This window comes from Pseudopodoces humilis, chromosome 11 (assembly GCF_049639895.1).
Source record: "Pseudopodoces humilis isolate 2021_Gansu_Grassland_sample_001 chromosome 11, ASM4963989v1, whole genome shotgun sequence".
In the NCBI taxonomy this organism is placed as follows: Eukaryota; Metazoa; Chordata; class Aves; order Passeriformes; family Paridae; genus Pseudopodoces; species Pseudopodoces humilis.
The window spans coordinates 19,118,364-19,131,355 of NC_142210.1; the positions used below are offsets into that span (position 1 = coordinate 19,118,364).

Genomic DNA, 12,992 nt, shown 5'->3' on the forward strand with positions numbered 1-12,992 from the left:
TTTTCTATGATTGCCTCCATTTTTTGACTTACAGAAATTGGTGTTTAAACTTCTGCAGTATTCTTTTGCTCTGCCTGGCTTGTCCTTTCCCATTGCACAGTGAATCATGTTTCTGTGGGTTTACAGTGAGTGGTTTCTGTATCTGGATGAACTTTTCTCCAGAATAGTGATGTCTGCTTGCCCAGTCCTTATTCTTTATCCCCTCAGATGCCCTTTGTTTTAGCAGTTGGTTCACATATGTCCATAGACATACAGGTGCTTCTTCTGTGTAAGAGTATTCCTGAAGTGTGGAAAGTAGTGCAGCTTTAATGTGATGTGAATGTACAAGTTAAGCATTTCATCTTTGCAACATCTGGAAAGTCAACTTACATCAGGTTTTTCTGTATTTCTGATGGAATAAAGATAAAAGAACAGAGATCAGGAAATAAAAATTTCTCAGTTGACAGAGAACTGTTTCAGGTAGAGTTTAGGAATTTGTGTGGCTTTGTCTCTGGGCAGGTCTTAGATACTTTCCGTGCTTCTGATGAGGCTTCTTGTAAAACATCCTCGCCCATGCCGTGCTCCCAGAGTGAAGTACTGGAGCAGTCTGTGCATGTTATTTTGTCACCAGGAGCTCTATTGCTACCTACCAGTTTCAAGTAATGACAGTTTTTAACGACGTCTTGTGTGTGGTGCTGATTTCCCCTACACACACTTGTACGTGTTTCTTTCTCCTGAATTTTCCGAGCTGGTATTTGTCTCAGTTTAGCTTCTCTGTCAGATCTGAAAAGCAGATGTTGTTGTAGACGTGCTGAATTGCGTAAAAAAAATTGCCATACATCACTGTGGAATTGTGATTAAAAGAAATAACTTTGGTTTTCTCTGTTTATGTTCCAGGCACAGCAGTGGTAGAATCACCATTAGCTTTGTATGTGCCTATTAACCAAATGAAAGGAAGGATTCAATGGAGTGATTAGTTTTCAATTTAGGCTTTTAAAATTATTGTCTCATGCTTTTTGCAGCCTAGTTACTGAGGGGAATATCCAGGATTTGGTTATTTTTAATTCTGTTTTGATTGGGACACTTTTTCCAGATACTGAATCGAGATAAAAGCAGGATACTCAAGGATAATTTAGAAGACAAGATACTGTGTCCCTAGAAGGCTTTTGTGATTCGGAAAGCACGACATCTAATGACTAAATTTATTTGTTAGAGCTCAAATAGCACCAAAATCTCAGAAAGTAGTATAAACAGTGTGATCCTAAGAGGATTAGAAAAAAAAGCACAAGTGCACAAGTTCACATGGGGAACAGGAGCAATTCAAAGCTCACACAAAAAACATTGGTTTAGCTGTAACACAAATGCAGTGTGATGTCTGGGAAGGAGAAAGCAGCACCAATAGCAGCATTTCTGGAAGGAAATGGTTAAACATTTCTGCAAGTAGCATTTAAGCTGTGCCAAGGAAAATACAGATTGGATATTAGGAAAAAGTTTTTTACAGAAAGGATGATAAAATGTTGGAATGGTTTTCCCAAGGAGGTGGTGGAGTCACCATCTCTGGATGTGTTTAAAAGAAGACTGGATGTGGCACTCGGTGCCATGGTCTAGTTGAGTTGTCAGGGCTGGGCTGGACTTAGTCTTGAAGGTCTCTTCCAACCTAGAGGTTCTGTGATTTAGAGAAATCCTTGCTTTGAACTGATCATGTTTGGAAACAGGTAAGGACTAACATCAGTGTACATGTGGTCTGTGTGTTTATAACCAGATCTGTCACTGGGTTGGTGCCAGTGTTGATTTTATCCTTTGTACCACACGATTATTGCTTGGTTGCTAGCAGCAGATCTGTGCAAGCAGCCTGGACAGGTATTTGCTGCTTTGGTGAAGGTGATTTGGTGTGTTAGTTTTGGCCCTGTGGGCGGGAGCTGCCTGGCTCATGCAAGCTGGGTTTAAGGCCTGGAGCGTGGCTGGTCTCTGTACCCCACAGCAGGATAGGATGCTCCTCACAGGGAGAGGATGCTGTACCGAGTGCTTGGCCCCAAACCTCAGAGGGACACGGGCATCAGGTGTGTCATTTTATGCAGAAAAAAGTGGTGTGGGCAGGGCTGGTAAGCACTGGCTCTGAGCACACGTGTGCCAGTGCACACATGGCAAAATCATCTTTCTTGTCAAGTTGAGGGGAGCAGTTTTCAGCTGATTTTGAGCACGTTAGTTATCCGGCAGTGGTGAGCCATTCCCAACCCCTCCAAGCTGAAGGATCCAAACTCACAAGCTGCTGTTGCATTCCCCAGGTGTGCCTTAGCAACTTAAAGGGCATCTGGTGGATTATTTTTAAGTGTCACGTAGTATAGCTGTTACTACATCTGGGCACCTGTTTAAATCACTGTAATGTGTTGGAATATAAAGGTGAGAGATAGTCTGAAATCAATAAAGTATAACTGTCACCTGCATTGTTTCAAGGTACATGCCAAAATCCAATAAGATAAATTTGGAAAGAAAAAAAGCTGCTGATGATGCATTTGTACTCAGCAATTGATTCTGAAGAAGGACATTGCCGTTTTCTTAATGTTTACACGTCTCTTCAAGCGCCCTTATTTAAAACTGGAGCCTACAACCAATTGAGTGAGGAATGAAGCAAAGTCAGTGAACCCTTTCTTTTCTCATTCTGTGCTCTCTTGAGTCTTTGCTTCCAGCTTCTTTCCGTGTCACTGCCCTGTTTAGATGTGAAGCAAAGGACAAGAAGCCTCTTCCACGGATCAGGCAGAAAGGTTTCCCTCTCTGGCTTCGATGATAAGTACTGCACTCGAGATTGCACAAGGGCAAAGAGGCGTTGGAAGGAGACAGTTTGGGCAGTGTGTACTGAAGAAAGCCTTTTTTTCTTGAAGAAAATGGTTTATGTTTCTGCAGTCATCCCTTTATTTATGTTTGCAGTGTTCCTTCCCAAATGGAATAACCCAAACCAAGCGTCGCACTCAGAACAGGGTAACAGGGCCATCCTCTGCCTTTCTCTGCACACAGCTTTTATCATGATTTAGACTGTTCTCAAAAGAATATTGGTCAGCTGTTGTTTTATTCTGTTTTTCAGGAAAACACTTGTTATAAGAAAATAATGTTTTATGGGGTCTGCAGATAGGGTGTTATGGCTTTCTGTTCTCACCTGGTCAGCAGCTCCAGCCCTGGAAAAAAACCTTTCTCAGTAGCATTGCATAGGATACTGTACCTCTCAAGGAGTGGAGTTTCACTCAGCCTATTTACATATTTTCTGCAGCACTGGTCCAACTAAGCAAAGAAATAAGAGCATGTTTGCAAATTCTTTCAATTCCCAGCATTCCTTCATTCCTCAGCATCCTCTGCAGTGCCTCTTGCTTGCACAGTGAAGGTGATGTTTCTGCCTGTCTTGTGGGATCTTCTAAGAATAAAAGAAGCCCAAATGCTGCAGCTTTTTTCTTTTTTTTTCTTTTTCTTTTTCTTTTTTTTTTTTTCTTGGGCTGGGTCCAAAAATGGGTCTGTAATGAATGTTCTTCCTGCTGGTTGAGCTTGAAAAATTGCACGTGAGAACCTTGTGTTGATCATGAGTCCCACAAACTATAGTTACTCTTTACTCATAGTAAAAGTTTATTGACCACAGGTTGCTTGGTAAAGAATTTAATCTAAAAATAGTCTGGTAATACTTCATTAGTCACCCATGTCCATCTGTCACCCTTCCTGCTCTTTGAGTGGGTGATTAGGTTATGTCCTAAAGAAAAGTTGTCTGGTAAGTATTTGTATGGAGGACAACCACTCAGGAATATTAGTGTGGATAAAAATCCTTTGTCACTGCTGAATAAAAATTAATGTTGCAGTGGATGGAGTTACCTCATATTTGGATGTCAAAAGCTGTGTGCTTATACTTGTAGTTATTTTATTGTTGGGTGCATAAAATTATTATATATAGTGTAAAGAAAATTACTAAAATGTAGGAGAGTGTGGATTTGTTTGGATTATGTTTTTGTTTGGGTTTTAAAGGTAGGCAAGATTTCTCTTGAATTTTGCACTAGGAAGATTTCTGTTGTTTACATGTTGTCAAGTGTTGCTAGCAATTACTGTGAACTTGGGGGTTTTTTAAAATTACTGAGGTCACTACTGGGAGTTGGTAACTCTTCAGGCTCGTGTATACACCTGTGTGTATAAATTGAGTTATTTAGTGCAAGATGTGTTAGGAAAACAGATTTATTTTTCTTCTGCTGCTTCACAGTGGATGTAACGATTTTGAAAGTCATACCACTGGAATGTTGAGTTTGTTTGGGGCTTTTCAGAGTGTTTAGATGTTGGTTGCTGTGGTTTATTTCCAGAAGAAACTTAGCATGGGCAGGTGATACTGTGAGTTGCCTAGTTGCCTTCCTGAAGCTTTTTGCAGAGAGCTGAAGCAAAATACAGACACCAGGATGTTTCCACCCACGTTGTTGTGCGTGTGTGCTCTTGCTGAGCGGGTCCAGGAGGTGCAAGTGTTCATCCAGCAGCAGGTTTTGTTCAGAGGTCTGTGTGCTCCCTTCAGAGCCAGCTCTGGGATGTGGGGATGACAGGATATGTGCAAAGCTCCAGCTCTGTGCTGTGCTCTCTGCTCTGGGCTCAGAGCAAAGGCAGTGGGAACGCTCAGCTCTGGGAACTGAGCAGGCTGGGAGAGCCAGGAAGGTTAAATGATAACATCTAACTGTGTGTTAACAACACTTCTCAAAATAATAAATACTAACATTTCCTATTTTGTCTCCTTATTTCCCTGTCAGCATCACCCTTCTGTGGCAAGAGGCACCCGAAAGGAAAACAAACTTCTGCATATCAATGCACTGCCAATGGTAAGTACCTTTTTAACTGACTAAAGGTGGTGTGGTTTCTCTCTGCACACATGCCATTAGCAGGCTTACACTGCAAATAGTACTTTTACAATAACTACTTTTTAGTATTTAAGTGGATTATTTTATTTTTTTAAGGAACATCTAGACCATTGTGCTGTTTGACAATATATTAGAATTGCACTTGCTTTTATCCTATGGAAAGCAGGCAGCATGTCAATTTTCATGTGAGAAGTGTGACTTGACAGTAACATAGCTCATCCTGTTGGTAACTGGTGTTGCTTCCTCTTTTGGCCAAGAGCCTGTTTGGGGTGAGCTGTAGCCAGGCCAGGTGTTCTGTTGCCCCCACTTGGGTGCTCTCTGCAGTTTGTTTCAACCAAAATCGGCTCTGCGTTGTCAGGTGTATTTTACTTAGCTCATTTGTCAGTGTAAGACCAGTGAAGTTAAAATCTTAGCTTCTGTAGAAAGGGACAATCTTCTTATTCCACCTCTGGAATGTTGCAAATTCATATTTTCAGGCTGTCCTTATGGGGTTTGCTGGTGCTTCCTGATCGCTGTGCAGATGGAAAGCAGAGCTGGGGCCTGAAGGGAAGGGCTGCAACTTACTGCTTCAGCTTTGATCAAACAACCTCTTTTTAGCAGTTTTGGTACCTTATGTTGTCACAGTTGATGTGTACCTATAGCATTAGCCTTGAGAATTAAATGCATAAAGTGAGTTCTGTATTTGAAGCATCTCCAGATCATTGTGCTCAGTACAGAAATTAAAGGGGTAATATTTTGAACCGCTTGCTTTGAAAACTCAGTTTTGGATCTGAGAGCTGAGCTGGTTTCCTTTGGCTTGCATGTGGAAATGGATCTAAAGAATATGTAAATCAATTACAGCCTTGCTTACACCTTTGCAACTCCACCATCTTTGCCCTGTGAGGAAAATGATGCTCAAAGAGAGGTTGCTTGGATGTAACTCCTTTACTTTGAGGTAGTAAGCAATTCTGTTAACTCCCAAAGACATCATGAATGGAAATGTAATATATCTGTCACAAAGTAAAGCAAATATACCTCTGAAATCAGAAGATCTGCACAAAGCATATATGTTGTTTAATAGTCTGGGTTTTTAGGTACAGAGTTGATATGAGTAGAGTTTTTATTAATTTGGGATGAACCTCAGCTGATGAATTTGTTGAGTGAGAAAGAATAGAGTTTACCTGGTCAGTCAGACTGGTATTTTAACTTATCATTCTTGAAATGACCAGTGCTCTCAGCCTTTTCTAGTATTAAACCTTCATTGTTGTTGTTGACCTTTTTCCAGCAAAAAGCTACTCTGTTTTCTTTTTATTTTGTAGTGGTTGAGTGTTATTTTAGTTATGATTTAAGATACTTATCTGCCTCTCTTAAAAACATGACTCATTTCATATTAACCTAGTCCTTATACTTCATAAAATTTTAAAATACTGTGAGACTGTACTTGAAATTTTACTGCATTTTGTCCTAATTTTCCCCCTACAAATTATATTAGAAATTCAGAATTGCACAGACTCAAGGGCATGTTAGTTGTTACAGTGATCATAAAACATACTCAGCTGTTACTTGTAGTGAAGTACTCCCCACTCTTTTCTTTGAGGGCTGTTCTTGTGCTGTAAGTTGTTATACTTTATTATTCAAGAGATTTCTAAACCATTACTCACCTCTGATTAACTTTGAAATGGTCTGAATGTAGATTTAAGAGACAAGCTAGACACATTTTTACCATCCCCAAAGTAATCGTAACTTAACCTGTACAGTAAAAAAAGACTTTTATAGGTTTTCATTATATTTTTCTCTTTGCTGTGTGTAAACAAATTGTAGGCCAGAGGGTGCTGAAGAAAGCAGGTTGTGTACATCTCCCAAACAGGACTTGCTTTAAACATGGTTGCCCATGTTCCCACATATATTTGAGTAAAAAATTAATTTCTGATTCCCTTGAGAAATGGTTGTAGCATTTTTGGTCATGTTTTAATCCTGATTGTCAGTTCCACTTCTTATTGGAAAAAAAAAAAAAAAAACCAAACAAAATAACAATTTACACATATTCCATCCTCTTCTATTGTTTTCTTAGATTTTCAATTTTCAAGGTAATAAGAAGCAGCTCATTTTTTGCAACATATTATGTTATGATATACATGCATATGTTATGTATATATGTTAACTGATTAACTAAATAGGGTAAAATACTAGGTTTCTCCTTGAAAATTATTGAAGTTGTTGGCAATTCTTTAGAAAATTAAATATTTATATTGTGATACAGCATGGGTGTATTCAGTGGTTGTGAGTTCTCCTTCCCATTCTTCCAGCCAAATTTCATGTTCCTCACAGTGACAAAAAAGATGCAAAGGCTTAATGAAAAAGGCCTGGTAATTGCAGGAAACTAAGTGTCTAATGCTACTTTTCTAGGATTTTGAAGGTTCATTTAGAGGCTGATATCTGGGTACTTAATCTGTGGTCACAAGAGTTAATGAATGTTTCGGAAATAAAAATTTAAAGTCTTGGATCTTTGGTCTAAGCAAAAGATGACATCAGGATTTCAACAAGGGCTTTAGCAAATAAGTTTTCTTTTATATGATGAAATAGGTAGTTTACCCAAGGGAGATTTTTCCATTGTATCTTGCAAGGCTTTTTTGTAAGTTTTGGAAGCAAACCAATTTGCCTTTCTGCCTTTGGAAGTCACTGAAGCAGGTTTATGTGTGCACGTAAATATGTGTGGGAATATAGGAGTGTATTATCTGTGCATGTATTAATACACACATAGAGTGGTATATCTAAATTTAGAAATGCAGAATGCACTGTGCAAAGCCCAGGAACTTACAGAAAGGTGGGAGCTACCAGTTTGTGACTGTGTATGGCAGCTTGCTGGGATGGGTTTGATTTTGCAGAGGTAACCAGAAGGGGCTGTGAAGGACTCATCTGGGCAGTGTGGTGACCTTCGTACAGGCATCCTGGAAAACACTGGTGTTGGGATTCTGAACCATTCCACAGGCAGTTTGACAAAGAGTGGCACCCTGATCAGTTAAAAAGGTCTCATGCAGAAGAGAATAGAGGATGTTATTGTTTATTACAAGCTGGCACAGGTGAAGTCTGAGGCTAGGCAGTGAACACCAAGCAAGCAGTGTCATCAACAGCTAAGGCATGTCCTCACAGTCTTGGGGAATACCAAGTAGGTGATTTAAATCCATTCTTTTCAGTGTTGTCTCCTTCTAGGTGAACACATTATACTGTGTTTCGAGGGTGTAACACACCTATTGTGTGTTATGTCAACTGTTCCTACACATCAGAGATGTTACAGAGCAGCTCTGCAGGCACTGAGTCTCTTGGGCCAGGAAATTCCATGGGTGCAACATTTCAGCGTAATTACCTATGCAGGGCATTTGGCTCAGATACAGTAGGAAGGCTTGGAGAACCTGGAGAGAATGAATAAGTCACTCCAAAGTGAAGGGACTGGAAGGTGTCTGCAAAAATTTCCCCAAGACTGCAGCAAATTGTTTTTAATTTGAATGCCTCTGTGGTACCTTCAGGTAATCCTGTGACCTTACCACTCCTTAGAAAACAGGTGAATGAATAAATGGATATAGCTATTAACCCATGCTTCCCCAGCAGCTAAACCCATCCAAACACTGATCTGCCAGGCTGTTATGTTAAAATGCTTCCATGCAAAGGAAGACAACCAAGGGAGGGGATATGAGCTGGAGTTTGGTGTGGAAGCCTTGTCTCTGCTGGCACCTGCCAAGAACAGCTGGAGGTCTGTGCAGCTAGCTCCAAGGTTTTTGCACTGGAATTGCAAAACTGGCTTTGTTTCAAGAGGAGCTGAATGGCATCTCTCAACTATAGATATATAAAATGGGTATCTGCAGATGAGCAGCTCTTCGTAAGGTGGTGGAGCTGAAGGTCGGTTGCCATTATACTGCAAACAGGCACCCCTGCTTTCCAGAGTTTATGAAATTTGACACTACTAAAGATGTTGCCCTCAAGAGCCTAGAATAATTGAGTCAAAATAAATAACTCTGCAAGACTAAGGCCCTCATTCTATGAAATACAAATGCATGTGCGCACATGTAACTTTTAGTGTAGGAGTAGTTCTTCTGAGATATAAATAAGGAGCACTTGCATGCATAAAGCTAACCAAGCTTGAAAGCACTTTGAACAGTAGGGCCTAAAAGTGCTCATGAAATTTATTGTTGAGGCTGTTGGTTGTTCAGTTTATGGAGTGCAGCCTTAAAAGGAAAAAAAAAATAAAAATATTTATTTCAAGCAAGTTCTGAAATTGTCTAAAATATCCAACAGCATGAAATTTTGGACTGTTTTGCTCCCTCTGAAATCAGTGAATGCTATTATCAATGAAGGAAGGTGAAGTGCAGTGTATTTTGTGATAATTTGTTGTGGCTAAACAATTACATTTCAAAATGTTCATACATCAGTTCTATTTACTGGATCAGCATGAATTAGCTAATGTAGTGGTTTATGTGTGGAAGAGGAAATACTACTAATAACATGATATAATAAAAAAAGTTGCTTTGTGTGGTAGGGTGCAAACTGTGATAAGCATTAAAAATTGTATGTACACTATTCTGAATAATTTTTTGAAGAGTTTTTGAATTTTCTGTTTCTTTACAGAGAGCAAGTTAAGCAAGATCCCTTTCTGACTGAGAGGAAAACACCCCTTTTCTCCTTTTTCTGCCATTAAAGTTCACCACTGAATGAATAAACTGAAACGGAAATGAGTGTCCTTTAAAAAAATTTAAGTGTTGGCTCTGTTTTGAAGTAGCATTTGTCAGGGAAATTTCTCTGCTGTTTCTCTAAGCATTTTACAGTTCAAAAATAAGCTTTGACTAAGAATTCTCGGCAAAATCATAAATATGTAATTATGTAAGCAGCCAGGATATTTAGCCCCTGGCAGGTGCCCAGTGCAGTGCAAGAGCAAAGGGAACTGGGCCAGTATCTCAAGCTACAAGAACATCTTCCAAAACAGGGTGAGGGCCATTGCTGTTCCTTATCTACTGCCATTCCTAGGTTTTAAATCTTGAATGTACCTGAAAAGAGGCTGTTTCTGCTGTAATGGGTTGTCTTCTCTTACAGCTGGTTTACTCTGATTTTTTTTTTTTTATTATTGTCTTCCTCTGCTTCACCTTCCCTGCCTTAAGTTTTTAAAGTCTTTCTTGCTTTATACTGGTGTTGGTTCAATAGATAATGATACTGCAGTTAGCATTAGATTCTATCTTACTTGATCAGCATGCCATCTGCTTTAGAGGAGAGGGAGATCGTGTTTCTGCTCTGGGTTCACTGCCATCTGCCCATGGTGAAGTTGTATAACCTGAAATGACCCTTTTCCTGCTCTGTTATATGAAAGAATGAGAAATACAGCATAAAGTCTTCTCAACATTGACAGAGTTTGTTGCGTAGTTAAAAAATGAAACTGGCTTTTGGGTGTACATGAAGTAGGATGTTGGACAGAAAACCCAAGGTCAGGCTCTTCTGTGTCCCAGCACGTGAGTGTTGGCATCTGCAGAAGAGCAAGGCTGGTTTCACAGGAGACTGTGTCAATGTGTCACTTGTGTCATCAGGCCTTCATCTTGGTTTCCTTCGTGTCGACAGAAAGTTGATGTTAGCTCAAGTTAACAAAAGTAAAAGCTGCCCTTGGTTTCAGCAGTGCAGGACAACAGGAAGTCTGTAGGCTGTGTGGAATGACACTGCTGGTTCTGACTTCTGTTTACCCAGGAGAAACAAAGACCTGCTGGCCTTCAAAAACCAGGACCCTGTGTGGCCATCAGCGTGGAGGGCATGGCTAGAAGCCTGTATCTGCTTTCCAAGTCTTCAGTTCACCCAGTGATTAGAAGCAAAAATTGGATTCAATGGGTTAATGTACCCATATTCGTAAATAAAGGTCATGTGTTGCATTCTTATTGTAATTTAGTGAACAAAGATAAGAAACTACTCAAGACAAGGGACTTGAATCCCATACTGAGCATATAAATGTAGGATTGGCATCCATGAATTTAATATTCATACAAATGGAGGGTATTGATGTCAAATGTGAGCCATAATTAGAATCTTTGACCTCATTAATGCTATTAATGATATCTTCCCCTTTCACTTAATTTCTCTGGGCTGTAGATGGATCATATTTTATTACAGTCTACATGTGTTTTAAAAATGTTTTATTGTGTGTTCAGGTGTTTAACAACTTTTTTTGAAACAAGCGAAGTCCGGTAGTGTAAGTTAAATTCAGGTCCAATGTGACAAGGGAAGGACTTGAATAAAGTAATAAACTGGGCACGTGGTGTGATTTGGGAACAGTTCTGTGCAGGGCAAGGAGTTGGACTCGATGACCCTTGTGGGTCTCTTCCAACTCAGCTGATTCTGTGATTCTGTGAAACTGGCAGATGAGGTTTATTCACTCTCTTATAACTTGTTTTCTCTTTTAGCTTAGCTGACACTTTTTATGAGAACAGCCATGCACTTCTGGTGAGGAGCATACAGTAAGCCAAATAAGATATACTATGAAGAAGTGGTTTTAAGTGTGTGCTTACTGATGAGAATCCAGAATAAAGTCACTGGTGGTTAAAATGAACAGAGGGCAGATCAACCATCAAAGCACAGTCTTTTTTCATGAATAAAAGAAACAAATTTAAAACTATCAGGTACATAACACACAAATTAAGGGGAAAATAGATGGTCAAAGGTTAAAGAGGGGATGAAAACACAAGTTTTATGGTCACAAGATCAAATGAGGCATTAGTTAATTTTCCTTTTTTTTGGTGCAGTTCAGCAGGAGTTCAAGTAATTCAACTGAGTGATTGAACTGGAACAGGAAAGAGTGCCAGAAAAACTGGTTGCTAATAACATAAACAGAAAAAATAATCAAATGAAGTTAAGACTTGATGTCAGCATTTCACATTAAAATGCATTTGAAAAGTCTGGAATTCTATCCTAGTTCATGGAACCTGATTTACATAAAAAACAAATTTGTAACAAATAGTATTTTAACAGCTGATACATTATTCTACTAATAAGCTGTCAGAATGGATTTAACCAAGAAGTGGCTGAGGCGCTCAGATGGTGTTTTCTGGAGACTGACCATCTGGGAAATTGGAAGTAACTTGAGTAGTAAGTAAGGATGTTTGAACTGTGAGGAGGTGACTTAGTTACATAAATAGCAAATGGGAACCACATTGGGGATGCTGGGGATTTGCTCTTAACAGAAGATAAAATACAACTTAATATTTCCTACCATTGATACCCTAAGTGATGTGCTGCTCTTCAGGCAAGATCATCTTCAAAACCAGAATTCCATACTTCTTATGATAAGCAAGTAACTGGTACGTGTTTGTGACTGTGAATGCAGCTTAGAATAGATTGTTGGCATACCTTTCCACTGGCCTAACTCCTGGCTTCTTTTATATTTAACTTTTTCTAAAAACAAAATCTTTTTTTGCTGAACCATCCAATTTTGGTTATTATTTAGATTTCTCCTATGCTGCTGCAGTTTATAGTTTCCTGTTTTAAAGTCCTCCACAGGTGATCTGAGAGCAGACTCTTGCATGTCCCAGTTCTTGACTCAGACTGGGAGCTGTGATCAATAGGCTGTTGTGGAGCAAAGTTGCTTCCACTGACCTGTCCAGTTTTGTTTTAACATCCTTTTTGCTGAAGCTGATAGGAATTTCTCAGCAGATTGGCCTCCTCATTGCCCACAGGATCAACTGTTGCCATTTTGTTTTGGTTTTTTGTTTGGTGGATTGTGGGGTTTTTTTATTCACACGTGTCTCCATGGTGGTCCATGTATTTCAGTTGAATTTCCTTTTCATCATAATGCAAATTAAATAAACTCCTGATTTTTTTTGTCTTTCAAAATGCCCATGTCAAGGCACTTGTGGGGATAACCCTGTTGAGGTTGACTTGCATTTGGACTGTCTCTGTTAAATTTTATCAGACTGCTTTTCAGTCTGTCCACTGTTGGATGTGGATTGTGGCATATTTGGCAGAGGAATGAGTGTTATATGTAATCCTCTGAAATATCTTAGACCTAATAATGTTCAAGTGTCTGGAGTTCATGGGAGTTGGGTCTAAGGGAACTGGGAATGTGGGGCAAAAACTGCAGCCTGGGAGAAAACAGTGCAATGACCAGGAACATTATTATAGTTCAGCAAATTCAGCAGCACATAAGCA

General features: G+C 39.5%; 1 protein-coding gene across 7 annotated transcripts in view; it reads left to right on the forward strand.

Moving 5' to 3' along the window:
- Nucleotides 1–12,992, forward strand: part of TBL1XR1 (TBL1X/Y related 1) — a 110,672-nt gene that overhangs the window by 43,631 nt on the left and 54,049 nt on the right. For all 7 annotated transcript variants that reach the window (XM_014254413.2, XM_005525078.3, XM_088060972.1 and 4 more), the window contains exon 2: nucleotides 4,737–4,805. The gene's annotated coding sequence lies outside the window, so the exon portion shown is untranslated. The remainder of the gene's footprint in view (nucleotides 1–4,736; nucleotides 4,806–12,992) is intronic.